This window comes from Anopheles ziemanni, chromosome 2 (assembly GCF_943734765.1).
Source record: "Anopheles ziemanni chromosome 2, idAnoZiCoDA_A2_x.2, whole genome shotgun sequence".
Classification (NCBI taxonomy): Eukaryota; Metazoa; Arthropoda; class Insecta; order Diptera; family Culicidae; genus Anopheles; species Anopheles ziemanni.
Genome location: NC_080705.1, coordinates 68,095,889 through 68,123,109, shown reverse-complemented (window position 1 = coordinate 68,123,109; position 27,221 = coordinate 68,095,889). Strand labels below are relative to the sequence as shown.

At 45.9% G+C, this 27,221-nt stretch overlaps 1 protein-coding gene across 2 annotated transcripts in view; it reads left to right on the top strand.

Annotated features, from left to right (window-relative positions):
• The window catches only part of LOC131281819 (serine/threonine-protein kinase NLK), a 69,092-nt gene that overhangs the window by 21,137 nt on the left and 20,734 nt on the right, over window positions 1–27,221 (top strand). The window lies entirely within an intron of this gene.

Genomic DNA, 27,221 nt, shown 5'->3' with positions numbered 1-27,221 from the left:
GCGAATTAGGGGTGCACCACTGCACACTACTAGAGCGTCCAATCTCCCCTCCCCGGGGTGGTCCGGGTGCAACGCCATCCCTGCAGAAGAGAGCATGTGTCCGTTTTTTTCTTGCCTCTCCATTCGCCTCCTGCCGGGCCCGGCTGGCGGACGTTTTCATTTTCGTCCAAGACACGGAGCTTGTTGGAGCAAGGGAAATGCACCGCTGCGTCGGGGCTGGAAAATGGCAGGAAAAGCCCCGGAAAATCGTTAGCGAAAGCAGGTGGAGCCGGTGCGAGGGGGTGTGCGTATGGTGTGTGGGCACTCTCCTTATTTTCACATTTTTCATTTTCAATTGGGTTCGTATGGAATTTTTCTTTTCGCAACAAATGCGTTTGATTTTTCCTTTTTTTGTTTTTTGCTCTCCGGTGCAGTGTCGTCTTTCTTCTCCACTGCACAATTTCATTTTCCCTTCAAGTTGGCACATTTGTTTTTTTTTTGTTTTCGCCGCACTCGCCCGAAACGCTGCAGGGTTGGGCCGGTGCAGTGGTGCACCGTGAAAATTGGCCCTATCAGTCGGCGCCCGTTTCTAATGGGCTGGAGGAGAGTTTCCGCACCGTTCCCGTTTCGCTCCTTTCCTCCACCGGCGGAGCAGTATGTGTATGTACATCCGTCTCAAATGTTTTACATCGACGGCTAATTTTTGCGTTGCTGATCTTTCGTTCGTTCGGGTGTTCTCGGTGTGTTCGTTAGGCCGGTAAGGGTTTTGGGGCGGTGTGCAGAGTCGGGTTTTTGCATCGATGCAATGGGGTTGCAGTCCGCGGTTTCGGTCGTTACCAACCGGTTTGAAACGACCGGAACGAACCGGGTGCGATAAGAAGGCCTAACGTTTTTCATAGACTAGTGCCGTTTTTTTTAAGAAATACAAATGAGTACAAACTGTATTAGAAAATAATAAAAGAGACATTAAATGTATTGTACTAAAACTATCTCGTGTAGTAAAACTTGTTTCACGATTTTTGACACATTGAATGCCATGTCATCCGTTTCGCGGATGACAGAAGTAATCCTCATCAGGTCAATAAATTAGTCTAGTATCGCACTAATATAGTGGAGGGCTATAGTTATAACAAAAATGAATCCATTGAAAAGCTTAGCCTGTGTTTAATAAATTTTTCTTTTCTTTTTTGTGGGCGATTGAAAGCCTCAAAGATTTTCTTGGGTGAAAACTCAATTTCCTTATCTGTTCTTCGTGCCAGGTTGATGCGCTGTGTGAGGGAGAGTTCAAGGCAAAGTTGTCAGGTGGTAATTCATCATAGGCCAATCCAATGCATCGGTATTGAGTCAAACACAACAAAGTACCAGAAGTCTGCCAGCCTTATGGCGTGGGTGAGCAAAGGCACAGACTGGCCATGTGCGGTGCGTGCCCGCCAAACATGAGTGATTGTGCGCTAATACGACCGTGAAATATGTGCAACATACATCCATCGATAAGTGTGCGCAGCCGGAGGCCCGTCACCTCCGTGTCTGGGCTCGATCTCCACCCGCGGCCGGGAAAGCCACCTTCGCGCCGTGCGGATACCACTGTGTGTCGAGAAACCCTCCCCCTCCCCCCCTCTCTCTCTCTCTCTCTCCCTCTCGAAAGAAGGTGAAAAACAAGAGCATCACACACAGCATGAAACGATCCTCACAAGAGCCGATCATTAAATAAATATATTTGTTTGCATGGCTGATTTTTCGCGAATTTCCCTTTCGTGCCAGTGGGTGCGGACTCCCTTTCCCTCCCCCTAACTTGCGTGCGTGTGTTTGTCTGTGTGGCTAACTGTTTCCTTTATTATATGTTAGCAGTTTAGCCTACAGACGAGTTAATGGTACCCCTTCCGAAAAAGGGCTAGTTGCGCTACTTTTTTTGCCTTTCGCGTTTACGACCGAGACCAACACAGTGGAGTACATAGAGGCAAAGTAAGAAAGCCAAAAACACCGTTGAACAAGTTTCTGCAGAGCCTCCGGTGGTGAGTCATAGCGGTGCGCCAGTTAGTCTCGTTTAAAGTGCCGCAGCGCTGATCTGGTATGAAAACAAAACCAGACCAAAACTTGACAAAACTCACCGTTTGGTGGTTGAGCTCGTTTCGTTTTTTTTGGCTTAGCTTGTTTGTTAAATAAATACACGAAAAGGGAAGAAAATTCATTCAACGCCGTGCGGAGGAGGGCATTTAAAATAAACACGTCCATTCGGCGGGCAGTGGACGCCTTTCCGGGGCGAAGGGGAGTGGCGGGTAAAAAGCTATTACTTGTCGAGGCTCGTTAGAGCGCGCGGTGTGGTTGAAGGAAGCCGTTGCCTGCAGCCGATCGAGTGTCGAACGGTACGGAGACGAATATAGGTTGCGTTGTGTGTGCCAGTGTTCGGTCGTGCGGATTTTACTTTCCGTCTGGAAAATGGCTTCCTTTGACCCAGTTCGAGCTGCTGCATGTGCAACCGCACGACGATCGAACCATGAGCTATTCATCGCCCGGCGCTAAGCTCTTCCGTTTTGGTGGCGAATACTTTGTTGTCACACACAACATCAATAAATGGCCAACAGTGAGGTGTGAGGCCGCTCATTGATGAGTAATTAGTGAAGGAAGATCAATTATTGATCCTTTTAATGACTTTTTGCTTCGGCGAGCCGTTGTTTACCGGTGCTTTCCGGTGGTGTTGGGGTGGAAAGATATAAAATAATGGGCGAACCTTTGCGGGTTGAGTGAAATGGGGTTCGACTTTTCTCGCTACCAAATGCCAGCGCTGTATTCATTCATGGAGTAAGCGTTCGCGGAATCAGTGGTTTTATTACTTTTCTGTTTATATGAACAATTAGATCCTTTAGATTGATTATTGATGCAATTAAACAATGTTTGTTCATTTTGCTGCAATAGCGCAGATGATGTAGAGTGGTTATTCGAAGAAACGAGATTGTTAGAGAATTATTTATCTAGGATTTTTGAATTAAATGTTTCCTTTAACACGTTGACTGCCATGGCTATCATTTTTAATAGCCAGCTGTCATTAGTTCTAAAAAGTTTTTATCCCATAAATAACTGAAAATGTCCGGGGGGTCCGCGACAGCCGAGCGGTAGCGCCGGTTAGAAAATCGGCCCATGAGCGCCGGGGCTCACCACCTCGACGGCGTGGGTTCGAATCCCAACCGAGACCGGACCCTCCCCTGTACGAGAGGACTGACTATCCACGTACACATAGGGTAAAAAGTCTCGTAAGCCCTTTACAGGGCAGGCATGACCAACAAGGTCGTTACGCCAAGAAGAAGAACTGAAAATGTAACTAAAAAATTATAGTAATATTTAATATCAATTCTTTGGGATGCTGGGTTTTTGGTTAGCCTTCAAAACCCGTTGGTATAAACACATGGGTGACAGCAGTTCTAGTTCTAAAAAGTTTTTGGCTCATAAATAAATGAAAATGCAACATAAAAATTATTGTAATATTTTATATACATTTTTTGGGAAGCTAAGTTTTTGCTTGGCCTTCGAAAACAATCGGTTTAACAAATATCATACACAAATTGTAATTTAAAAAATTGTACTAAAAACTGTGCTAAACCGCTTGGTACGCAACGTGTTAAAATTAGTGTTGTGCTTAATGGATCTATTGACGAGATTCATTCAGATGGATTCATGAATCTTTGCGGCTTCGAATCTACAAAGCTTAATGAATCTTTCGAAACCCTAATGAATCTTCATGAATCTTTCATGGATCTGAAACGAATCTCTACGATTCATTCATTGCCGAGGACCATGCGGCAAAAAAAAACAAAAGAGGTGGATCATAGGCTCGTCATCATGTCACTATTTTATTTTAACATATTTTTAAAAATTCACAATCAACTTAACCTTGTTCAGAATCAACTATTATATTATCGTCGAAACCACATATCGCGTGTCAAATTCAAAGTTTTTACGGAAGTATATTAACAAAAATTATTTAGTTTCACAAATCACAAGTTTACTGATCGTTACTTTGTTGAAACTACTGACCAATCGCTAAATGAGTTTTGCAATCTTCCGTTCATGCTTACAGTGATATGTTGATTTGTTCAGTGTTTCATCATGCGAATATTTTCAACGTAACGTTCTCATTTAGAATATCATTGTCCGTCTTAGGCGTCTTCAGTAACAACTTCTGCTAGGCACAACGAATGTGCCAATGTTTACCAATGAGATAATGAAACATTTCCCGTGGCACGATGCTTTGTAAGTTTTCATTCGATGTACATTGAAATGGCAGCGAGTGGCAACATTTGATTCGGATTAGCAAATGTTTATCGATTGAGATAGGACGAGCCGATGGTGTTGATGAACGGCTACCGAATGAAGTCGAACAAGCCGAACAAGGATTCAATGACCAGGCATAAACACATATCGAGCATTCCAACGGCTGGTTCGCGGATGTTCGCGGGCAACCACACATTTCCATCACGCCCCGATCGCCGTTGATGAACCGGTCGAAAGTGGAAGCAGGGCGGACGATCGGCAGAGGCAAAACATACAGGCACCTGAAGACGAATGTTTTCCGTACGTCGTCGACTTGGCCACCGCTCCGCGCTTCCTCCTCTCCACCGGCTCCTGGAGGAGTCATGCGCCCAATCTCAAACGAACAAAACACGCATTTGCGGCGCGAGATTTCGGTTCAACGATCAGGCGCTTTTCGGTCAACGCTCGAGAATGTGCGCGTCGGTTCGGTTGTGTTTTATTTCGTTGGCGCGTTTAACTTCTTCACCGACTCGTTTTCGCGAGGTCTTTGGCTCGCTGTTGTTTGGCACCATCGCGGAATCCTTGTATCCGTGCAAGATGGTACGCAACAGGGTAGGGGATCGTTGGTACGATTGGGAAGATTCCTAAAGCAACGTTTCTTTGTTTCAATAGAAAGACTGGACAAGAATGTTCAAAGATTGTTTTGAAGATTAGTGACGGTCAAAACTCGAGTCGAAGCCGGGGGAGGTCTGGTAGTTCACGACGCGCTGGTAAAATAATTATTCCCTCAGTATCAGTAATACTACATCTGCTTGCAATTAATCAATTAAAACTAGTTCCTTCCAGTGGAGTAACAAACTGGGAAATTAATTTAACCACATTCCGGAACGGAAACTACGTGCCCGTTCATTCATCATTTGTTTTCTCTCGCCACACTCCACGCCTCAGCTCGAAGTGTAAATTGCCGATGGAGTTAAAAATGGGCATGACAAGCAATCCATCGCGCTCGCCATACAAAAAAAAAAACGGAAAGAAACCAACACTAAAAACAAACAACACCGAAATGCGCTTTTAATGCTGAGCGCAACGATGGGTGCATTCGGTTTAAAAATAGCGGGTGCGATGCGAAAAATGCTGAACATTAAAGCGGACGAGAACAGACAGAACCTGGGGAACGAGGTAGGCAACGATGCGCCAAACTGGTCCAGGGCGAGGACAAGACAAATTCCATCTTCTGGGCAGGGGCACAACCCGCGCGCCCTGGCTAGCCTTGAATGAGTTCAATCAAGTTCACTCCGAGTCCGGTGGGAAAAAAGGATGAGGCGCGGCAAGTTTTCTTACGACTCACGTTCCATATCTTGCGTTCGCAAGCGGGATATGGGCTTCTTTTTTTTTTGTTCCACTGTCTTTTTGTTTTTGCTCACGCAAGAGTTCCAAATCAGTACCCGCGGTTTTTTTCGTGCCCAGCTCCGGCACGGGAAGCGGGAAGATTTGCAGAGTTCCAGAGTTCGTAGATGGTAGACGGCAAAAGCGTATCCAACTTTGGTGTTGGATGTTTCGCTCGTTTTGCGGAAATTACGTTGGATGAAATGATCCTCTCTCAAAACTCCTTCCGACGTGCCCTGGTTTGCCGTTTGATGTGGCTGGGAACCATTACACACCGCCCCCGTTGTTCCCAAGACACAGGATCCCATGGAGCAGAACTTTAGATCCAGCGTCCCCGGGATGCTGAAGATAACGGCGTGCAGCAGATGCCTTCCAGAAAAGCCACCACCATCATCGTAATAGTTAACACATTAGCTAGCTGGTGGGCTTGCCTTCCATCTAATCCACCACCCAAGGCTCTCTGCTGAAGGGGGTAGAGGAACCAGAGTGGCCCGAAAGGAGGACGAAAAAGTGTTAAACGTTCCGATGCGGTTCACCGGGCTTTATGAAGGTACAGTGCTCCTCCATCTACGAGCTGTGTGTGTGTGTGTGTTTGTATGTAGGTATGTGATGGACGGCGAGCAACATAGCCACCACATGATTGCGGTGGTCATGTGCACGCCAAAGCTCGGCCACAATACGTTTGTCTTCAATCCGTTGCCAACATTTGAGCCGTCTATGATGCTACAGAAGCTCTGGGTATAGACGATTTCTTCCATCAGGTCCAGGTTCCAGGAACTTCACCTACACACACATACACACCCTCGAAACACATAAACTGACCAACAGCAAGGTCTCGCTTTGCCGGGCCGGTACAGATCAGAAAAGTTCATTATCCGAACGAAGGGTGATAGTATGTAGTATGCCCTATGGCTTGTGTGAGACTCGCCGGATCTTCTCCGGATGGCGGTTCCGTGGGGAAGACTATGGATTTTCATTTCCCTCCGCTTTGATGGATGCCCGTGTTTTCGTGTGCGTCTTTCGAAAGCCGGGCAGCAGCGGCCGGGGTTTTTGACACGGTCGGGTGTCTAAGTGTAATCCATCTTCGTTTCATCCCATATGGTCTAAGTTTTTTAATAAACATAGTTTCCTGGCGACTTTTTGTGATTAATGGTTGGAGAAAAATACCATAAGAGTAAACCCACGTTTTTTTTGTTTTGGTATCAAATGGCTTCGGAATGTTTGTTTACTTTCGAGCGGTTAGTCTGAGTTCGAGTGACTCAACAATGCTAAACTACTGTGTGCAATGGAAGTTTGCTTCACATTCTTCAAAATGTATTCTGATGATCCTTTCAGACCGAAGAGATATTGCCTGGGAGAACTTTAATGTTCACTTACGAGGGTTTCCGTTGCGAACACCGTCGCAACAATGTCTTCAAGATGTAAACAAAACACAGGAAAGGTAATACGACCCTTCCCGCTCAAAGGGATGCTGAAAGCTGACCCGAGATGGAAATTGTCTATGCTCCACTTCTACACTGCGTTTTGTCTAGCTTCCCACTGAAAGTACTTACCATCCAGCACGACCATGAGAGTGGTTCAGAGCGATCCTTCTCGCGTCTGCCTCGCGGTTTTGGTTGCCCGAAGCTCCGAAACCGGTTGGGCAACCTGTGGCCTCCCTGCCGTATTCCTTTTGTTTGTCGGTACGATTGTCTGCGACTGGTTGCTTTCCGGCAGGAGAGAGGGTGTGTGTTTGTGTGCTTGCACCCGCGTGGTATGGCTAGAGCAACCGGTCGTCAGGAACTCCGCCGAGGCATACAGAACTCGTTCTGGTGTAGAAGAAAGTCCGTGGTTTGCTTTACGCCGAGTCGTCTTTTCTTCTCCTTGTGCACGGCTCGAGGATGGTCACCTTTTGGGGCGGCGGTGCATCCAGTGGCCCGCCCAAGACATGTAGAACCCTGTTCCCAAAACACGCTGTGCACGGAGCGTCAAGAGATGTAATGCATGAGGACACAGAAGTAGCTAAGCTTTAGGGTCGCCGATTCGGCGGCGAGATGATTTGAAACAGTGAAGCGAAGGAAGTGTATAAAATGATTCATATTCTTCTCGACCACCTTTTCTCGGCTTGGCCCAGTTTATGGGTTTTTTTTTTGTCTTTACGCGAAACTGAAAGATTCCCCGGGTAATTTATCCCTCTTTCCAAAGAGCCGTGCTTTTGTACCTGGTTTGGCCGAGACTTAGCCAGAAGATACATAGGGATAGCAAAAGAGGTGTTCGCGTACCTGCACACCGTACAAGATGGGCAACAGCAACAGCAGGAAGCTGTTCGAATGCCACGGGTTCGGTTTTGAAGATGCATCTTTTCTAGCGCATCCACCCCGGTGAACGGGTCTAGATCATTCTTCACGTTTCTTGAAAGCTCATGAGTGGATTCCTACGCTGCTCGGGTTTCCAAGAACTAGGGGCGAAAGGAGTTATCATGCGACAGGAGCAGCAGGTACTCGCCCGGGAGTCTGCTAGTTGAAACCAAAACCTACTGGAAACATGAAGAAAATTTACCGAATAGAAGCACTACAGCAAGGTAGAGTTAGCAAGGAGAATGTCGAGGTTGGAAGGTGCACTCGAGAGCGAAGATTAGTAGGGCGCTAAGGCGGGGAACTCAGGAGCATATGCACAGGCAATATTTCTTGAATGTGTGCATTAGCGATCCTTGAAGCTTCATCATCCTCCCGTGGCGTCCTGTAACGAGCGGCGTTTCTTCTCACGAACCTTCCACTCGGTGTTCCATAAATGAAGGCACAACACCCATGTGTGTTTGTGTGCAACAACAACTGATGATATGTTGTCCTGGGGTGTAAGGTTGTTTTCTCGCAAGTTCTGGCCTCTTTTCTGGAAGTCCGAAAGATCCAAACCATTGCCGTTCCCTCCGTCGTTGTTTTCTGCTTTCTAAAGAGGGATTAAAACCCACACCACAATACCCCCGGATTGGTTCGCTCGGTGACGTTCTTGCGGGGCTTCGCCGTAAAATCGCTTACCGAAGGGATGTTTTTTACTGTAAAATAAGCTTTAAACACCCCGGCCCGGAAGTCCCGTTTGTCGTTCGGCTCGAGTGCGCTTTGCTTTATCGAGGTTAGGTTCGCTTTTTTCGTGCAGAAATAATCCGGACCGGAGAGAACGAGGGGACAGTAATAAAAAGCATGATATATTGAGCTTCGTCGGGAGGGGAACGATCGATTTATGTCTTCAGCATATGCCGGTGCGATTCGAGCTACTCTGCACTCGAATCGTTTTTGTTTCAGTTCGTCGAACACCAGGACATTCCTGCAGCTTTTCCCGGCGAAAAAATGAAACGCTAGCAATCCACCCGGAAGATTTCATCAATATTCTTTCCCATCGTCAGAGAATTCCCACTGCAACACTTCCAATCATGGGGAATGCAAATGCCAAATGAATGAATTATGTTTTCCCTGCCTCGGCTGGACCTACCCCCCTCCGAGATATGGTTGGGTGGGAGGGTCGTTGCACTTGCTTGCTGCTCGTCCATGGTGAAGCCACAAGTTTTTACGGTTAAGCATCGCTCGATGGTGGCACGTTAATCCATTACACACCGTCTTGCGCTTTTATGGTCCGACCGGGTTCCCCGGCAGAAAAGGCCGATGTGTCCTCCCCCGACACGGCAAGGCCAGCATACATTTATGCCGGTGTCTAGAAAGAAATCATTAACTTGTTACGTACGCACACCTCGTGCGCCTCTCGGGCACACCGGGTCGCCGAAGCCGTCACGTCTCATGGAGCAAAGAATTACCGCGTCCCTTCGAATGGCGTTGGATGAGTTCTCCGAAGTCCGAAAACCAGAGAGGGAGTCGGGGCGAGAAAAATGATGACTTTACTGGAATGGAACTTCTTGTCGACGAGGAGAACCTCGCCGGTCCTTCGCCTCTTCGGTTCGAGGGGGGGAATCCATCTTGTTCGAGGTGGTGGTTGTTATGGTTTGCCGATTGGCCGACGACCAGCGTCATCACCACACACACCGGGCGTTTAGCACCAGCGTGTTTGGTACTCTCGGGCGTCGTTATGGCGCATTTGTGTCTGCTCTCCGTTCCAGAACTTCCCGAATCCGGCCGCTGTGTGTGTGTGTGTGTGTTTGTATGTGCGATGCTCGCAGAAGACGATGAAGACGATATTTCGTGGCCGTTCCACTCAACTGCGCGTCCGGTAAAGTAATCAAGTAATTGCCCTCTTGGCACATTGGCCCCGGTCAACGTCTGAGCGATGGACCCGGGTCCCAACTGCTTCGCTCTTTTAGAGCCGGGTTGTGGTAGCGGGCGGCGAAGAGGCGAACGGCTGTCGTTGTTCTTGTCGGTGGCCGTTGTGATGGTGGAAATAAAGAAGACGACACCACACGGCAAACACAACAGCATCATCGGGTCGGAAACGGCCCACCGAGACGAAACCCTACAGAAGAACAATCCCATCCCCCCTTTGGCTGGAACAGATGGCAGGAAATCCAATCCGAATGTTTAAAATCCCGCATCGGCCGGCGCTTGCTCCGAGCTCAACTTCGAGTTCCTGAGAGACGACGAGTAGCAGAGGCAGCAAAAGAACGGCAGTTCCGTCGTTGTGATGTTTCGAAACAGTCTCTTCGAAATACCATGGCGGAACCATGTATGGAACGACGCGTCGGATGGGCCGGTTGTGGTTTGAGATTGTCCTAGGTCATCAACCTACGCACGTTTACGAGAGAAAGGGGGGAGGATTGAGTGTCGTTAGGTTCTTCGCTTCATCGTGGAGTATGCTCCTTTTTCTTTTGGGGTGCGGGTTGGGGGCATTCATAAAAACCCTCGTGAAAGTCTTCAAGCGAAATACGTTCGAGCAAGCATCCGGTATCCCTTTGGAAAAGCTGTTCTGGAATCGGATGGAACATCGCAAAACCATATTGTTTCTTTGGATTTGCGGTTAGTGTTTCGATTTGAATGGAAATTGAATTCATTATAGTTTAGTCCGCCTGATTGTATGCTTTTTTTCTTTTATTCCGAGATCAAGCAAACATCACATTTCGTACCGGGACTTTTATTTACCAACTTTACTGCTACTGTTTTATTTAAAACTACACCAACCGAAGATGAAACAGGATAAACTTTCCCATGGTTCTCGTCTAAAAAAAAAAAACATCACTCGCCGGCGTAAAGGGTTTTTGCTTTACTGTTAAGTCCGCACTTTTCCGCCTCAGAAGAAGTTCTTGTTTATTTCTTGACCACCGGCTTCATCATCACCCTCCGGGGGTTTGTATGTCGACATAGCAAACGTAGGGGATGGAAAAATGAAAAACCCCAAACAGGGGGCGCTTGTGCGAAGCGTGCAATTTTTATTATTGCGTAGCCATCACAATGCCACCGGTTGAAGTTTTCAAAGTTGCCGATGGTGGGTGGACTGGTGAGTAATGGGGGAGAGGAGGAGGAGGAGGTCTGCCTCCGGCTTCTCGCTTGTTTCGAACAGCGTACCGAACCCCTGGCGGACGGTGAAGCCGAAGGAAACCATACGGCTTGCTGCGCCCAAGGTTCCGGCCACCGCCACCGGAATGTAAAGCACCAAACACACAGGCGAGCGGCGGAAAAACAACAACCGTCTGGCGTTTGATGCAACCTTATTGCGTCTTCGTGTGCCTTGACATTTTTGTCTTTATTTTCCAGCGCTGTTTTAACGCCCGACCGTTGCGCCAACGTGACGATCGGAACAGTTTAGATAAAGGTTGCAGTTGTTTCCACTGTCCGTGGAACGGTTTTGCAATGGCGCTCCGGGCGAGGAAGTTCTATGCCATCACTCGGACTTATTGCGGAAGCGTCCTCGTCCTAGGAGAGTGTGGTTTATTTTCCAGCATTATTTCTAATCTAGTTTTTCTTTGTCTTGTTTCTTTTCAGGTGAGTTTCCTGGCACTATTTTCCACGGTTATTAGCAGACGTAACGTTTCTGTAGCGACGTTTAAGTTTATTTTAGAGCCAGTTGTCTGGTAAAGTATACGATACAGGGAAGTATTGAATCTTAGAAAAGAAAATCTAAATACGACCTGGTTTTAACCTAAGCAAAAATTTAACTTTCAATACTATCAATCGAGACTTTCGAAAACGAAACCAACAATTTTGAAAAGTTAGATCTCAGATACAAATTGTTATTATTTCACACGTTGACTGCTACGTCACCCATTTTGCGTCAGACAGGATTAATGCTAATCAGCCCTTTACACTAATATTGCTGTGGACTTATATTTTGAAAACTGTTGAACATAAATTTAATCATAAACTCAAATTTTAGTAAAATTATTATACTAAAAACGATACTAAAATATCGTGACAGTCCACGTGTTCATTGCACCAATTTGTTTGACTGCAAAGCGTTTTTAGAACATTTTTTAGTACAATCATTGTTCAAATCAAATTTGGTTATAAAATAAATGCTAAGACTTGTTTTTTGATTCAATTACAAGTAGATTAAACTTCCCCAAGTTTAATTTTTTCTAACTGCTACAGCCTATTACTCTATTCGTGCAATACTTTATGAGTTTCGTGGCCGAATTGCCTGTCTCCCACTATGTGGGTCATTGGCAGTCAACGTGTTAAATGCCATTCAGAATAATAACTAATCTTGTGAAACGTTTTTGTTCGAAGTTAATCGAGTTAAAGACAGTTGATAATCATTCGGAACCGGTTCAACTGTATCGGTTTTTATCTTTTGAAGAATGCTTGCAAAACGTGACATGAAGGACATCACTTTTCCCTTCCCCCCCTCTTGCCCCGAGCAAAGCAAACAGAGTTTTAAGAACCTTAATTATATTGCGACAGAAAAGGGATCGCATTCGACGGAATGACACCTGCGAAATGTTGCGTTAATTAAAAACCCGTCCATATCTACACAAACCCAGCGCCGCTCGCGTGCTCACTGATGGCACTTAAAACTCAACAAAACGAGTGTTGAAATTTTACTTTTATGACCTGTGTATGCTGTTATGAACCCACCACCTACCCTCCGTGATGGGCTCACCCGAACCAACCCCGGGGGTGACAGGAATATATCGATCGAAGAAAGAGCTGCTGAAGAGGATTGGAGCCTTCAGGGGTTTTCACGCCCGGTGCAAACATGGAAGGCAGGTGTGCGCACCAAAAGGATACATTCCTGTCCGCTTCAGCCCATTCAACAAACTACTACTCACCATCATCATCAGCGGCGGAACTGCCCTCGAGTTTGTGTCTGTGTGTGTCAACAAACCGCCGAATTTACAAAACGGCCCCAAATGGACCACGGCGCATGTTTGCAGGACAGGGATTGCTGCACCTGTAAACCAGTTCAAAGCCACGATTTGACTTTACGCCACGAGTGTGTGTGTGTGTGGAAGGAAACGCGCGGCGCCGGGATCGGGGGTTCAGAAGCCGCACTTGTCCCGGCCAATGTATGCGTGACCCGTTTCGTTTCGGGGGACATTTTTCCGGTGAACCATCCGTTTGGCGCGTGCTCTTCCGGCTGTTGGCGAGATTAAAAGCAGACGGTCGAAAACGACTTTCCAGTTCACCCCATAAGAAAGGGAACGGAGCATTATCGAAGGATTTCACGTCGCGTCCGTTGGTCCTTGGCTTGGTTGTTGTTATTTTATTTTTGATTATTTCTACTCTCATTCCCTCTCTCCTTCTCTTTTTTTCTTACTTAATCTTGGCTTAGATTCGCCTCCTCTTGGACGCTTTTTTCTCTTCAGTTATGTTTTTATCGCTCCGCGCGGACGAGTCTTCACCGGCGACATTGTGCAGATGGACCGAAGTCTGCAGGACGAGCACCTGCTCGCGGCTGTTCCTTTTGCTCGACCGTCGACGACCACATGTCCCAAAAGACGACGCAGCCCTACAGCTGTGCCTTGGGTGTGTGTATGTTTGCAGGTTGTTTTCTTTCGACGATATCTTTCCTTACTGTATGTGGACTTGTATTTCTTATTCTGCTTCAATCAACGACGAGCAGATGCAAGGGACCACAAGAGACCCCACGGAATGGTTTGGTTGGCGAAGAGGTTTCTTTTTTGATTCTGTTTTTCGTGTCGAATTTGACGCAACCGCCACTTGCCGGAACATTGGAGACGGTTGAATCTATATTTATACAACACCGCGGACGAACGGGACAGGTTGATTAGTTGGTTGGTTGGTGCCGGTTTGCTAATTCTCTCTCTAATTCACGGGACGTGAATGTCAAACGTTCTACAGTGTTTTGAAATAAACAATGTAATGAGTTTTCAATTTGAGGAAAAGCGATACTCAGTGGAGGCTTTTTTTCAGAATGCATTAAGCTAAATTTGACATCCAAGCGGGTTTATACGAATATTTTCATTTAGATCGAACGTAACGTTAGACGATAAGCTCGGTAAAATGTACGATCTTTTTAGGTACTTACCTCATTCGTTCGCTAAAATTGTTCCAATCAGCCCCGGTCGTTGTTGAGGCAACGGGATTGACGTGGTAAACGAGCTCCTTCACCCCTCGACCGGCCCCCTCCCCAAACCGGGTGCGTGCTCAGCTGGAGTTTTCTGCGATAAGCTTCTGCTGCCAGGACGATGGTGATTACGCCGTCGGGTGCGCTACTTTGCCTACTTTGTGGGCTTTTCCGGGTGCCGGGTTTTCTGGTTTTCCATTTGGCTAAATTTACCGCCACGAGTTCCGCGGCGCTGGCTGGGCTTTGTCGGAGATCCGTATCGGTGGCTGTATGGCGTTGGGTTTTTTCCTCCATTCCGATCGTGCCCAAATTTAGCTCTGCTGCTGGCACGCTCGGTGTTTTGTTATTTTTCACTTGCCGAAATTGGATTCATTGGGTTTAAATTCATTGCCACCCGCGGTGTGCAATGATGATTGAGGCATTGGAAAAGTCTGCCTGCAGCACAGATTTACCTTCACGGCGTTTCATACTTACTTGCAAATGGAAATTAGTCGGACAGCTTGCTCTCCAGATCTTTGGTGACGCATTTTTCTCAGGTTTGTGTAATTTTACATACTTTGTTTTAGTCAGGTTCCCCAACCAGGTTGGTCCCTGTGTATCATGGAAGTTAACGTCAGATTGGGGGAATTAAAATTAATTTAAAATAATCAGCTCCGTTTGCTTTCGAGTAAAATAATTATACGAGAGTAAACGAGGTAAGGAAATGTGTGTTGTTTACCCTTTTAAAAGTGTTTCCAATCAGATGTCACCTGGTTTCATGGTTCCTAAATGAAGCTCGGTAAAGTTTAAACAGCGCCGATATGCGACAGTTCCGAGTAATTTTATCGCCCCACATCGCAGCTCGCGCTCGTAAATTAATCGCTCTCGCGTGCGGCAGCATCATCATCGCTGCTGCACCCCAGCGTGCACGGGAAAATGCATTTGAATGTTTGTGTACGTTTTTTCGCCCCTGCCCTGCCCTGCCTTCCATCTGCATCGAGTTCTATCTTTCCACACGCTCCGTGTGTGTTTGTCCAACTTTATCCTCAATTTCTCGAATTTGATTCGATAACCCCGAGCGTAAAGGAGGAAAGGAGTGTATGTTGTGGGATGATGACGGGGCACCGTCGCTATGTAAGCTAACGAAGAAACGTCGCTCGGCATGCCGGATGGAAAACTGTCGCCACTCGACGTTGCCGGGGAAGTATCCGGATGGTTGGAAAATGTGATTATAAACTTTACTAACTAATTCACAAACAGTCAACACACCGGTTGCAGTGCTGATTAGTTGCCGACACTCGCTTTCCTATTGCCGTGGAAGGCGAGTGTGAGTGTGTGATTATGGCATGTACCGAAGTGTCATCAGTGGCAGGGGAAGAGGAAGTGTATTTGAAAATCCATCCAGACTTTTGCCAGCAAACGCTTGAACCTTCCCGTTGTCGACGTTCAGCAATAGGATGTAGAGTGTAAAACTTCCAGTTCAGAGGTGTGTGTCCGTGCATCCAGCAGGACGCTGCGGGATGGAAACGACGAGCCAAAGGCCCAACTAACGTCGCCGGTCGTTGACCCGATGCCGATGCTGCAACCCGAAGTCTCGGGTCTGGTCAAGTTGATTTTGATTTTGGGGCCAAATACATTTGCTGCAGCAGCAGCAGCAGCAACGGAAACAAAGCAAATGCGGCTAACCCCACAAAAAATGGAGCATAGAAGGCTGCAACACACACAACAGGAGGAAGGCTATAGGATGAAGGACCATTTTTTCACCAACCACCAGCAGAAGAAAAAGGATAAGAACTAGCAAGGAGCAGCTACATCGTGCTGCTTAACGATCGATCGAGCGTCAGAAGGAGTTGAAAGCCCACATAATTTAACCGCAGGCTGTTGCCACAGAACAAAAAAAAAGTGCATCGAAACGACAGCCTGGAACAAAGACAGCCCGGGGACAGCTGTTGCACTTGTAGACCTTGGGCAGACAAAAGAAAGAGAAAATCAAACGCTGCGCAAGAAGTTCGACCCAAGTTTGCGAATCGTTTTGCCAAAAACTTGCCAGGTTCTTCTTTTACCTCGGTGTTATTTTGGAAGTTATTCTTTCCTTATAGGGTTTGCAATGGCTTCAGCAATTTGTTCCTCAACGCTTGTGGTGACTACAAACTGTCCGATGCCGGTGTTGGATTTAAACGCAATGATATTAAACAATTTTTCAAAAACAAAGTTGTATCACACCACTCTTGACTTTTCTAGAAGCTTCGAAGAGAGAAAAAGGAAGGTGATGAATGAAACAAAATAGGTAATAAGTCAGCCACCAAATCCAGCACTATCATCATTATGTTGCGGTAAGCAAAATTATGCGCAAGAGTGCAAACTAAGTGATTCCTTCTCCATTAGCGAATTCCCGCGGAGTTCTCGCAGGCAGATCGCGTGTGTGTATGTGTCTTCGGCGTTAGTTTGCTTCCACCAACTACCGTCAAATCGGGAAACTTATCGGCAGCAAATCTTTTCGTCGACCAACGGACGGACTCTCATAAATATGTATCCGCGGGAACGCGGACGAACGGAGCTGATCGCGAGAACTGACTCGTTTTTCCTCTGCCTGCTTTGAAGCAGACGCTTGAGACTTTAGATTTCTCGAGCTAAAAGTGACGAGGTTATTGACAGTATTGGGGCTCCGGGGGCTGCCTGCCTGGGATTGGGATTTGTGTGCGCATTAGAGCGCAACCGAAGGCGGGGGGAATATATTCTTTTTACAACGTTTTTCTTGTTCCTTCCCCTCTGGGGCCGCATAACACATGACGGGAAGTGGAAAGTATCATTTAGTTATTTATTATCCTTTTGTGCGCTGTGTCCTGTGCATGGCAACTGTTTTGTGGTCGGAGTAGGAAAATTTTGGAAATAATGCTAATGATTACTTTCATGTTCCTTTTTTCTCTTTTAGACCTAATGATTTCATTTTTAACATATTGTATTCCCGTCAGCTGGTCATTGTTAGTAGCAATTTTGAACGCTTCTTGAGGCATTGGAACGTTTTTTAACTTTATTGTGGTTTATGTTCGTTTTTTTTGTCGACTCGAGCTCGTTTTCTACCTCAGTGTGGAAACGATTTCCTTTGCAATCCACCTTTGGAACCGTCGGTAAAACAAATTTCCTTTTCTGTTTTTGTTTGTACACCTGGCGGGTTACATGTTCGGCATGGCATTTTCCCTTTTAAACCCAACACCTGACACAGTCAGCATCATCGGACCGGAGTCCGTACATTGGAAATCGTCAATTTCTCCTTCCAAAATTCCCTCCCACTTGAGCGCTTTGTCACGAACCGGCCAGAACGGCATTTCCCTCGGATGACAAGAACCAGGAAAACCGATTACCGTCAACCGATCCACTTCGAGGGCTACTATGGTACCGCCCTCCGAGACCGTGGAAACCGCGAACGGTGGAAAATCCCCCCCCCCCCACCTCTACTTCGTCCCAACTGAACATTTTCGGTGCCGATACTAACGCGGCCAGCTTTTTTTCTTTTTGCTTCCTTCCCTACATAAATGAGGTACAAGAGGTTGTATTTCTCGTAGAACCACCTCAAGTCCTTCGGAGAGTGTTTAGTGCGAAAAAGGCGGTTCGGACGACAAATCGAATGTTCGTTATCGCGATGTTCCCCGAGAGGATGAAGAGGATCTTCGTTGGAAATGTTTTGCCAAATCTATTCCCCCGCCTGGGATGGGCGTAATTTATGAGGGTTTTCCTAGAACAACCAAGTATGCTGCAAGCTTGTTTTGGAAAAAGATAAAAAGACTGGTTCTGTGTAGAAAGGATTATTTGTTGTAGGGAATTTAAATCTCTATGAATTTCGCAACAAAGTTCCACTATGGGTAGACGAAGAAAACTTCGTTTACTTTTTCCACTGCTCCGTGGAAACGATTACTCAAAAGGTACGGTTTTGTGGTCCCGACACCATCAACATTTCTACGAACACCCACCCATCCTTCAAGCACATGTTAAATCACGAGCTTTGCGAGCCGCATTAAAACCGCGCATTTAAACGAACCGATTGGAGCACGTGGAATTGGCCCACATTTTGCGGCACATCATTCTCTCTAGCGTGTTTACCGTATTGATTTTGTTTATCTTGAAATGGAAACTGCTCGTCGCACGTGAAAACTCTCTTTTGGCGTTGATGATTTAAACCACGCTTCGGTGCGAACTGATCTCCATAGCGTACCTCATCATACTCCAACCGCCCCGGGGGAAGGAGAAGCTGGAGAAAATCGAACACGGGCGCCAGTTGTGCGAAAGCGCGTCGATAGTGAAAATGTTTATGCATGTTCATGGGTTTTGTGCGTTTCTTCATTGTCTTGGCGCGTCGCGATTCCCACCCGCGATGCAAATCAACGCACCGCGGACCAACGAGAGGGGCAGGAGACGAACGAAGGGGAGCAAAAAACGAGCACACACCCGCGCCAACATGTTGCGGATCACGCAGCATCGTCGTCGCGCCGCTGGAAAATGAGAGGTGCGTAATGCCGATGGAATGTGGAACTTTATTCTGCTTTCTCACCCGTCCGGTTGGTTCCGCGTCGGTGGCCGCCTGGGTCTTCCGAAGAAGGTGCGCAGCCTTCGCCTGCCCACAATGGGAAAGGGGAAGGAATGCGTACAATTTTACTTTCATTATGTCTTGGAAGTGTTTTTCACCCGTGGCCAAAATCGCCTTAGCATAGAGTCATAAAAAAGTGTAAAATCGTTTGATATTTCACCAGTCGTTCCAAAAATGTGTAATCGAGCCAGCTAGTAGTTCTATATCATTTTTTGGTTGAAATAATACAGCAATATGTTAAATTGCTCAGCGCTTTTGTTTATAGTTCTCTTTCCATCATCTCCCGCGAGATATTTTCCAATCTGTGCCAGACATTTTTTATAATTGATAGCATATTTGTTAATGTAAACGAAGTTCATCTCTTCTCTGCGGAACTTCCCGGAAGCGTTCTTCTGTTCTTGGTAACAATCTATATATCAACAAACGGGAAAATGCATTAGTTTCCCTGAAAGAACAGGATAAACAAATCATAACAAGATGATCAACTTTAAAATCTAGTCATGTGATACTTTTAATATGTTTCATCAAATTGTTTTTGATTAAAGTGTTGATGAAGGATTCGCTAAGTGTAGATTAATTATTTCTCGTTTAAATGTGTTCACTTTTTGATGGAAAACCCTCCCGACGCATTCGTATCTCCAGTCCGAGCTACTAACGGCTAACGTGTCAAAAGATAATTAACATCGAGCGAAAATTAATTACACGAATCATTTTTCCCTTGCTCTCGCAACTACACGCAAATCCTCCCCATTCCCCCGAACCTTTGCCATTTGGACCGAGAATGTTTTCCGGACGACCAGACGGCTCGAGGGTTGAAGGTGTTACATTAAGTGCTTTTCCTTCCCGGCCGGGGCGCAGTGACGTCTGGGCGAGCGGTTTCCGGAAAATTCCTCCTTGAGCTCTTTGAAATTTACACCGATTTGCAATTCAAATTCGAAGCCATTCTAGAAGCGCAATGGAAACACCCGCATAGTGTACGGTTTTCCGGTGCGAGGTGCGAAGGGAACACGGGAAAATGGTGGAATTGGATGTCGCAAGCGACTGAACGCGCTGATTGAAGATAATTTCCACGAATTCCTCAACTGTCCTGTCGCGGCCGCACGCTTTCTGTTGTGTTTCCGCCTGTCACTCGGTGCGTTTGAAATCCATCCAGCGTTTTCCCGTTGTCGAAATGGATGATCACCGAACTGTCGGTCTTAAAGGAAAAAGCAAAGAAAATGGGTTCAATTATATACAACGAAATCAGAACGCACTAGACAAAAGTATTTGTTTCGAGGTACGGAAAGAAAATGGCCGATCGAATCATGACAATGGTTCTATTCCGGTTTCCTTTGACTTTTCGGCGGACGTAGTTGATCGCGGTCCCATTGTCAATGCCCCGCTTGGAGCACGGATTTTTCCGGACACGTTTTATCATCCGGCTCCAGCTTCTTTTGTTACCCACGAAGCATCTTAATGCAATACCGGCCTTGGTTGACTAATTCAATTTTATCATCCCAAACCCGGGGACGCTTCCATCCGCTCGTGTGTAGCTTTTTGATTAGTTTATCACAAGGAGAAAAATCACACACACACATACACACACTAGCCGGAAACGCTCCCGTCGATTCCCCGGTCGTAATGTAGCCTTGAAGAAGATAAAATTAATACCGACAAACAGAGTCGCACACGGACCGCACTACCTTCTAGCTGACCTTCGGTTGCTTTCTCGTATCATTACGCTCCTTTTCATGCCGCGTCCGAGGAGTCGACGAAAGAAAGCAAAACGACTTCGCCAACAGGGACACACGACAACGAGACGACGCCGTCCTGTCTTTGTGCCAAAGAATGCCATTCCCATTCGGGGCCAGGGAAGAGGGAAAGCGTGGCGGTTTTATGGCGCGGTGACGTGGGGGGGAAAATCCGTGGAAATTACTTCACGGAAATCGTTTTCGCCTTGGACGCAATGGAGGGCACCCTCCTGCTGCTGCTTCGTCGCCGGTGACGCAAGTTCCTTGCCAACAACGCCAATGGAAACCTACGCAACATCGCCAGCTTTCCCCATGGGCAAGGTTTGCCGTTGACAGTTTTGGCCGGGGAAATAGTGGAGCTGGCTTGGAGATAGAGTTTTGTGATAAGGTGGTGGACGTACGGACAATAATTTGCCACATGCTCGCTCTGTGAATGACTAGCTGAATTAATTTGGGAGTGTACTTGCACGATTATTTGCTTAGAACCGAGGTGGAACGTTGTTTCTTTGGGCGTCGGTCTGTTTTTCCTATTTATGGACACCCGTTTTCCGACCTTTGCGGCCATTTTTCCGTCTTGTAAAAAGTCATCTGATTTCTATCAATTAGCACAATGAGCATAAATTGTTCCTGAACTCTTCGCCACGCAGCCTCGTTTGGAAGACTTCTTTGTCCGCGCAAACTGTCCACGTCCGTGACCCTCGCGCAATTACCCCGATGAGGGGTAATAAAGTGTCGCAGGCTATCGAGTCGAATCAGAACGAATCGAGTGCTGACTTCGGGTGTAGCTTGTGCGGCCCGCGCCCTTCAACGTCTTCGTCCCGTTGTTTATGGGCAAATAAGCGGACGAGCGATGTGAAGTGTCTGGGTCGCTTTGTCTGGGCAACATTGTCTCGTAGCTGACTGTGGTAGCCGGAAGACATTGGCACCGACCGGTACCAAGCCCCCACTTTACGTCGATATGTATTCGCGGAGGAGCCGAACCCGGGACGACGAGATGGCGAAACATTCCTTCGCAAGTCAACGATGGCCGGAATCGGAGGGAAAGGGCGGGAAAAGCCCGGAAGCGGGGCGTGCCTTACATGTCCGTCCGCGTTTCCTTGAGCCGGAGCGGAGCTGACGGTGCGACTATTTGTTCTAGTGTCCTTCCGGCTTTCGACGAGGGTTTTCATGATCGGGGACTCTTTCCAGCGGTTTGCTTTTGGTTGTCGGTGATGCTGCATCGATTCCCGGGTGGGAGGGGGGGCAGAGGTGGTGCTCCAGATGGAAATGACTGCCCCTCGAGCCATCCTGAAGGACATTCGACAATGTCGGAAACGGGAGAAATAGTAGTTTGCTTCGGCGTGGTAAAAGTCACGGCGCAAAAGAGACTCGAAAGCGCCCACGTGGAACCGTCCGGGAAACGTGTTTTATCCTTGATTGAAGTAAATGTTGACGACGCTTTAAATACATTTGCCTGTCCACCCACATGTTGCCGCCCCCGGGGTAAGGATTCCTGATGGACATTTAACTTTTCAAAGTTAAAAATCCTTTCCAAACTTCTTCTAACCACCATTCCTGTAATCGAGTACTTAAAGAAACCCTAGTTGACGTAACTTATGTTTTGAAAAACTATAAATTTCCTTTATGCCCTCCCCCTTTTTCCCGAATGACGACGACTTACTTAGCGGCCGACCGGAGCTACCCACGCGCAACGGCTTGCAATAAATTTTCCTATCAACTTTTCGGCCGTTGGAGTGAATTTAAATGAAACGCGCCCTTTCCTCTCCAGAGCTCCGACGTGGTAGGCCCGGGTTTTCCGTTCAGCGTTCGTCGCTGTGCACAGCTGTGCTCAGAGGTCGGGTTTTCTTTGAATACCAGGAGCACCCTCCTCCTGTAACCCAACAACCCCCACCCAACTGCATTAGCGACGCCTTTTAAAAATGGTGTTCGCACTCGCGGACGAAAGCAACCAATTTTCCGATAAAATCCGGTGAAATAACTTTTCCATAGGCTGCTTTACGATCGCTGACCGATGAAGGTGTGGACAGGACACACACACACATACACCAAACAAAGGGCATTCCTATACGCCGCGAACACGCTCGTTTGGTCGAAGGGAATGGTAGTATCCTTTTTTTTGTCGGGGCCGGGGTTGGTCACCGGCGAGCTGTTTATGAACTGTCGAAAGCTTATTTATGACGGCGGCTTCTGTTTGTTCATTCGGAATACTGTTGGATTGTTTTCTTCTGACGTTTCTCTCTGTTCTCGGGTACCGTAGATGTACCATATTTGGCGCAGTTAAGGAAATTCTGCATAAAACTTTGAATAACAAAATCAATGTTCGGTCAAATCATACCATTTTTTGCACAGTGCTAGCCTAACTACCATAGAATATAAGAAAAATAAGCAAGAAACTCTTAAATTGATATTTCTTCAAGTTTCAGAAACTCTTTGTGTGGCACATTATGTTCCTAACTTGACGCACGGTTTTTGCAATGTTCCTTATTTGGCGCGATGTGTTCCTAACTTGGCGCACTTACAACAAAATGAATGTAATTCATTTAATTCAACAGCTTTATTCAAAAGTCGACTTAAAACAATAGAAACACTTTTCAACAGCAATTACAAAAATAATTTAGCTTTTTTTTTGCAGCGGACTTTGGCTTCTCTCGTGAAAATAAAACTATCTATTCGCTAACTTTTAAAATCTCATTCATCAAAGCCTTCTATGATTCAAAAATATCTAGAAGCGCAAACAGTCATATTCTCCACGGTGAATAATTAGGAACACTGTGAGCCAAACTTGGCGCAAAATATATGCGCTTAAAAATTTGCATAAAAATCTTAAAAAACGCCGAATTTAACCACGATTCATTGAAAATACTTACGTTTTAACAGTTTCTGATAAAAAAAAATTCCTAATAATTTTTCCTTTGTGTATAAATTATTGGAAACAGTTGAACCCACTCCTTAGCAGCGTTGCTAACGCGGGTGAAAAATGGCGCACTTGTGAGATAGAATTTTTCATTTAATTATATATACATTCAATAACTAAAAACCAATAACATGTTTTGATGCGGATGTATTGTACAAATATTAACAAATATTTGACTGTATAGTTTAGACTGAAATGTTTTGAAAATAGTATAATATCGAAGAAAATATTAGAAAGTGCGCCAAGTTTGGACCCGCGCCAAGTATGGTGCTTCTACGGTAATTAAGAAACAGACGTCTGGTGAGAGACTGTTATTTTAATCCTATTTTCCAAAGAAATTAATGTTGAGCCTCATGAATCTGATGAGGCGAGATTCATTCCTATGAATCTTTCACCTAAGATTCATTCAGATTGATTCATAAATCTTGTGGGATTCGAATTTTCAAACGTTGATAAATCTTTCGAAATCTCTATGAATCTTTATGAATCTTCCCTGGATCTTTCACGAATCTTCATGATTCTTTCATTGACGTGGATTATGCGTCCAAAAAAGAAAGCAGGTCTCTCTCCCCAGTTGTTTGGTCTTTAGTTTTCTGTTCTTTTAACATTAATCAATCTTTGGGATCAATGTATCTCTCATTAAAAGATTCATGAAGCTCTAAAACAATGAAATGAATCTGATTCTGAATTATAGAACTCTAAAAAAAACGAAAGACAAGGCACTCGTAAAGCTATTAAACAAGCTCGCTATTTGGAAACCCCGTTCTACATTGAAACAGTTACCACAAATTTGCTTTGACTAATATCGATTGTAAAGGTGCAAAAAATCAAACTTCAAAAGTATAACCAAATTACACACGAAAAGAACACAACTAATCTTCGGTTCGACTACCTTGGTTCTATTTTGAGGCTGCGATGCGGTTCAGCTATCCTTTTTGTTGAATTTTATTTTTTACCTTCCATCGGCTAAACCTGATTCTATTTTTGGCTATCAACGTCAAACTTGGCCCACGATTCATCCTTGATGGGAATCAAATTTTTTTCTCTTTCTTGCGACCGCTAACCTCCCGATGAGCCTTCGGGCCGGTAACCGAAGCGGAAACGGGGGAATACCGGACGTAAATGGTGAATTCCTTGTTACATTCCGATCGGTCCAAAAACGACGCACACGTCTCTGGTGAACTTTATTTTAATATCCACACGCACGTGTAAAGCACAACTAGACTAGACGTCTTGATGACGTCAAGAATTGTTATGGTTTTTTGAATCCTTGGAGGTTTTCGTGAAACCACAAATGGTTCATTGGATTATCTTGGATTGTTGCTAACGAAATTCATATATCAGGCGATTTGTTCTTTTCAGTTAATCAAGAAATGTTTTTGAATGATTCTATCTGATGCCAGTAACGTTTGAAAATAAATGATGTTTACTTGCAAACACTAGATTTCACACAAAAGATATGGAGATGGCGATGATGATGATGATGATAATGCAGTCGTAGAAACTCGAAAAAAATGGCAAAAAGCAGTAACCCGCTGCTATCCTACTTTCGTTCGCGTGGGCGAACCTTGCTGCGGTTTTTATGTCAACTTTTTGTCAGTTCCTTTCGGTTGTCGTTTGTCGTTTGCCGTTTTAGGTGTTTGGGTGAATCACATCTCGCTCGGCGCGGTGACTGCATTTCCTTCGCGGTGGACACGCGACATTCGTAGACGGCGACGATCGCGTAAGGTTCAATCACCTTCATCCTTCGCGACTCAGTTCTCCTCCTCCCCCCACCAGGCTTTGTTTTTTCCCCGAGACAACCCCGGGATCAGATTTGGGGTTTGTTTTGCATTCTTTCTTGCGCGTTCAGTCCCCCAAAAAAGCGTCTAGATACTTTTGAAATTGATTTGCCACCACGTAGTTTCGCCCGCGAGATAGAGGGAGAGAGAGAAAGTTGAATTTGTTTTCAACGAAGACAGAACGAAGTCACGGTTCTCGCCTGGTGAAACTGATTCGCCTTTTGATGGCACGATAGAATGGGGAAAAGTGCTTTCGAACGGTCTCGAAATTAGTGCGCTCCACTTTTTAAATCGCACGTACCGCCCGTGAGTGAAGATGGAATTTGCGTTTAATCCTAATTGATTTTCATTCTGCTGCTTTATTGGAAATAGATGGGGTGGATTCACCTTGTAGAAGGAAGATCTTTTTTGTGTCGTAAAAAACCAAATGCGCATAATTCCTCCCTGTTCACAAACATTTGTTTTTCAACAATATTACAAGCATTTCGATTGGCAAACAGTTACTTAATTCAAATAGTAGATGTAAATAAATTTATTGTAACTGTAGTACAGCATATCTTTTCTATTTTATTTGCGTTTTATGTTTCTAAGAATGGAAATTCCAGATTCCAACCTTTCCTTGCTCTACCAGTTGATTTCGTTTTCTAGCATAAACCTTTCCATAAAAGATTTACTTTCGAATGTTAGCCTTTTCGTAGCTTTTGCATCATGCTGTCGCCTCCGCTGCATACAATTTCCATGGAATGCCACAAACTATTGCTTCTCCTATGGTCCCAGTCACAACTGCAGCTCAGCTGCAAAAGGGTGGTCCACGTTCGCCTTTGCCATCCTCCTGTCGATGAAAACATTCTCTTCCCCACTTTGAAGTAGCACTCGAAGAACAACAGTATCACAGTTGCAGTTTTTCTTTGATTCCTCACACCTCCGCTGACCCTCTAACCCTCCTCGGTACCCCATGGGGAAGCATTCCGAGCGAAGCGAACACAGCACACCCGACATCAAAGCCCCAACGGTTGCATCTTCCCGCAGCGCAATTCTTCTGCGGTTGAAGTGGAGTATAAAAACACAGACCTCGATGTCAAAAGGGCCGGAAGCGGTGGGGCGGTGCAGCGGGAAACACATTCCCAAGTGGGAGTAGCAGAACCAGTTGCATGGTTTTCGTTTTATTTGAGAAAGCAAACATTTGTAGTTCTCCGTCTCTCCGTGCCTTTTGTGTCTTGAGGTGTCGTTCCAGACTTCGCACACACAACAAGTTTAAAAACCAGGGAGGTAAATGGGGGTCATAAGCCCGCGTTCCGTGGTGTGACAGGACTTCGCAGTGGAAAGATTCACGACGGGGGACGACGGTGGCGCCAAACGGAAGAGACACAGCAACCGAGCGCATCTCATACCGATTAACGTCCTTTCGTTAACGGATAGGGCGGATGCTAAATGGCTGAGAAAACAACACACTCCAGCGCAAGTCCCACCACGGGTTGGAAATGAATTTTCACTGAACGACTTTTTCTCTCTCCATCTGCGCATACCTCATTCGATTCAGTGGATGTGCTCTGCGTCACTGCTGGCTTTGCGGAAACCATCGTCCATCTAATCGATACTAATTGTCCTACATTATTGATAGGCGCTCCAGGATGACACCCATGTGGTGGACTCTGCCCGGCATAAGGATTATGGTCACGTTCTGCGGTCAGTTACGTAAAAGGCCGGTACAAGATGACGAATCTCTCTCGGTCTCTCGCTGTGCATACTAGTGATGAGAATAACAACTCTTTTTAAAGATTTGAATCAGAGTGAACAATCGTCACGAGGATTCGAATCTTTAAGTCACTCTTTTGCGATTTGAAACGTGTAAAATGAGTCATCAGTCGTCACAGAGATCTAAATCCTTGACAGGGATTCGAATCCCCAAAAGAATGAATGAGTGAGTAAAAGAGTTGCGAGTCGTCATTGAGATTCGAATCCTAAATGAAGATTCGGATCCCAAATAGAGAATCGAATCCCAAGAATGGGTAAACGAGTTACTAGTCACCACAGAGAGTCGAATCTCTAACTGTTTGTGTATTCATATTATGTTCGTATGAAAAGTCCCAGTTTTGGATTCGAATCCCTATTTGTAGACTTTTGGATTTGTTTGACTCTGTGTGGCGACTAATTACTCTTTTACTTACTCTTGGGATTCGAAT